The 3,767-nt window shown below is 38.7% G+C and overlaps 1 pseudogene; it reads left to right on the top strand.

Annotated features, from left to right (window-relative positions):
• The first annotated feature begins 2,656 nt into the window (after positions 1-2,656).
• On the top strand, positions 2,657-2,821 carry LOC129458352 (large ribosomal subunit protein eL39-like; annotated as a pseudogene).
• The last annotated feature ends 946 nt before the right edge of the window (positions 2,822-3,767 follow it).

The following is a 3,767-nucleotide window of genomic DNA, read 5'->3' as shown; positions in this document are numbered from 1 at the left end:
TTCAAAGTGCCAAAGCTCCATACTGTGGGGTATTGTTTTCTGAGCAGTTCCATCAGGACATCTTGTGACTTTTGTCTTTGTAGTTAAACCTCAATCATTTGTTGAGTTAGTAGCTGTTCTGAAGCATTTATGAATCCAGAGAAAGTACAGTCAACTATGGAAAAAACGAGCGTTAATGTAACCGCCCAGTGGGTTCATCTTGCCTGCTGCCTAGACAGAGCCAATTTAGCAAGACAAGGGAACGGCAATAGAGAAAGAGTAATTCACATAGATCTGGCTGTGCAGGAGGCCAGAGCTTTATTATTACTCAAATCAGTCTTCCCAAGCATTTGGGGAGCAAAGTTTTTAAGGACAACTTGATGGGTTGGGGGAGGCCAGTGAGCCAGGAGCACTGACTGGTCAGAGACAAAATCGTAGAGAGTCAAAGCTGTCTTCTTGGGCTGAGTCAGTTCCTGGGCGGGGGCCGCAAGATCAGATGAGCCAGTTAATCCAACTGGGTGGTGCCAGCTGATCCATCAAGTGCAGGATCTTCAAACTATCTCAAGCACTCACCTTAGGAGTAGTTTAGAGAGGGTCAGAATCTTGTAGCCTCCAGCTGCATGACTCCTAAACCGTAATTTCTAATCTTTTGGCCAATATTAGTCCTGAAAGGGCAACCTAGTCCCCAGGCAGGAAAAAGGCCTGCTTTGGGAAAGGGCTGTTATCATCTTTGTTTTAAACTTTAAACTATAAACTGAGTTTCTCCCAAAGTTAGTTCAGCCTACACAGAGGAATAAACAAGAACAGCTTGGAAGTTAGAAGCAAGATAGTGTCGATCAAGTTAAATCTCTTTCACTGTCTCAGTCATAATTTTGCGAAGGCAATTTCATTAACATAAGAATTATCAGAAGATTTGGAATGATGCTTCTTAAACAAAATCCTGCCCCATCTGGGATCATCTAGGAGAATAAATCCTATCCGTTCTGGAGTTTATTGATAAGGCTGGCTTGAAATCCATAGAGTTGTGTTCACTCTCTTGATCTGCTTAGAGAACAGAGATTGGGACAAGAAACATTAAAACATCATTTTAGCAATGAAAAATTTTAGAGGAAGAGAGAGGGGAAGAGATGACAACGTAAAGAAGAGAAAAAGATAAAAATGGCTGTCATAGTCAGAGGCTTGTAGTATGGGTGCCATGATCAAAAAGTCTTGGGAAGAGGCCAACATATCTACCTGGATGCTTGATCTGAAGATCTTGGGGAAGATAGTTGTTTCATGGTGAAATTCGATTTTGGAGTATCCTGAGACATTCTGTTTCAGATCTCTAGTCAGTATGGGTATCCAGAAGGTGCGTTTAGGAAACCTCTTAAACTTGGAAGACAACGTTCACAAATTTTAAAAAGCCATTAAAAATAAAATTGAATTCCAGATGATACTATTTAAAAATAATAATAATAATAAAATAAGAGCTATTTTGGTGGAGGGAGAGTATGGGAGGTTAAGAGCCATGCTATCATCCGTCCTCTCCAGGCCTCTACGTGCTCTTATAGTAATCCTTCTTGCATCTGACTAGATCCTAGGTTTCCCTTGAACAAAACTTTGAAACCTAATGATGGATAATGTAACACAAATTTACATAAATATATATATATGTGTGTGTGTATGCATATATGCTATATTATATGTGTACGTGTGTGTGCGTTTGTAATGCAAGCTAGAACACATAAAGTGCAGCAATATTCAGAAGCAAATCCTATGGCAATGTAAAGGGAATCATTATTGTTACCTATGGATATGCATCATGGAAACCAAAAAATCTCAAGATGCTGTCTATGATTGTTAGACCAATGGCAAGTTCCAGGTGATGACAGGTGATGGTGAATAGGAAGGTTTAGTGGAAGAGTTTGAAAACAATTTTTGGATAATCTGGTATGTTATGCTGAGCTATCTTGTAGGCAAAGCAGAGCCCACTGAAGGCGTTTGATCAGAGAATAAAGTGATTAGAGCTGTTCCTTAGGAAGGTTCCTATGGCAACGGTGTGTGGTTTGGCTTGGGAAGAGACAGCCTGGAAGCAAATAGGCCAATTTAGAAGGTATAGGAATAGTCCAGATAAGGTAATAGGATTTAAACGAATGAGGTGGCAGTGAGAATAAAACAGAAGGGATATCAGAGATATCTAAAATATCAGAGATATTTTAGAAGTAGTAAGTCTACAACTCATCATGAGTAACGAGATTTTGAAGGGAAAAAAGAGAGAGGAATTCAAACACACTTTTGAGGTTGAAAAGTCAGATATCTAGGAGGATAATGGTCTCAACAGAAGTAAAAGCAACAGGAGTAAAGTTGCATTTCCTGTGAGTGGCAGATATACCAGGAGTTTGAATCTGGACATGGCGAGGCTATCAGCTTGTCACTAGTTCTCACTGATAACTTATATTGTTAAATAGAATACAACAAATCATTCCTTTTAATTATCTTACATTTGGGTAGTGACTATTAGACCTGCAGTGTGTGGAACATTATCATCTGACAATTTATATGTTTAAAATAAATTTTCTAATAGCTTTGATGAGAATCATCAAGGCAACCTTCTCTGTGTAGTAGGTTTACAAAGCTATTTATCCTGCTCTTTTCCTTTCTCTGCCACCGTGGTATGTTCTTGACTCTACTTCTCACCATGTCTTCTCACAAGACTTTCAGGATTAAGTGACTCCTGGCCAAGAAACAAAAGCAAAATCATCCCATTCCCCAGTGGATTCGGATGAAAACTAGAAATAAAATCAGGTACAACTCCAAAAGGAGACATTGGAGAAGAACGAAGCTGGGTCTATAAGGAATTGAACATGAGATAGCACACATACTTATGCTGTCTGAAGGTCATGATCATGTTACCATATCAAGCTGAAAATGTCACCACTATCTGGAGAGTTCGACATGTTTTCCTCTCTGAACCTGTTATGAACGCGTTGGTTGGCTGGGTTCAGTAATAAATATGTGAGGCCTTTCATTTCCAAAAAAAAAAAAAAAAAGCAATTTATCCTAATAGATTTAAGAACTCTGAAAGGTAGAAAAGATCCCTATATTTATGTGAGAAAAATAAACTTGATAACATAGAAACACAGGGCAGTACTGCCATATACTCACCAGCTTATTTTGGTGAATCATAAAAGGACAATTGAAATGGAGGTGTGCTCCTCAGATAGTATCCAAATGTCCAATGCAGCTTCTTTAGAACTCAAGCAAAAGTAGAAGGCTCTTCTCCAATTGAAACCCTCTGTGTATCAATGGCACAGTTGCTCGCCTCCCTACCAGGGGATAGATTCTCTCAGCATTGAGCACGACTTTTGTGTGTGTTGCTTCTTTCTCTACAGACACAAATGTATATGTAGCAGAAATCCTCAGCTGCAGAACTGTGCATTACATGACCAAACATGTGAGACAGAGCTTGCACTTTCTGTAGGCCCCAAGTTAAGGCTGGGTTTTTTTAACCTCAAATATATAATTTAAAAGATTCTCCTTTTTCATTGCTAATGTATAAAATTTGAAAAAAAAAAAACTCTGTGTTTATGTAATTGACAAACTTACTCAATATATATGGCTCTTGAGATAAAAAGAAGGATTTGTATTCTTTTCAGATAAATGCCAGAGCCAGCATCCTAAAAAACAAATGTGCATATAGTAATCCTTCATCTGGGTACATGCTATCCAAAGGATAACTTCACAATTCCATATTAGTATTTGCCAAATGTACGCCAACTAAGCTTCAATCTCCCCAACATATTCCACCC

The sequence above is a fragment of the Symphalangus syndactylus genome, chromosome 19 (assembly GCF_028878055.3).
Source record: "Symphalangus syndactylus isolate Jambi chromosome 19, NHGRI_mSymSyn1-v2.1_pri, whole genome shotgun sequence".
Taxonomy (NCBI): domain Eukaryota; kingdom Metazoa; phylum Chordata; class Mammalia; order Primates; family Hylobatidae; genus Symphalangus; species Symphalangus syndactylus.
This window is presented reverse-complemented; position numbering and strand designations above follow the sequence as displayed.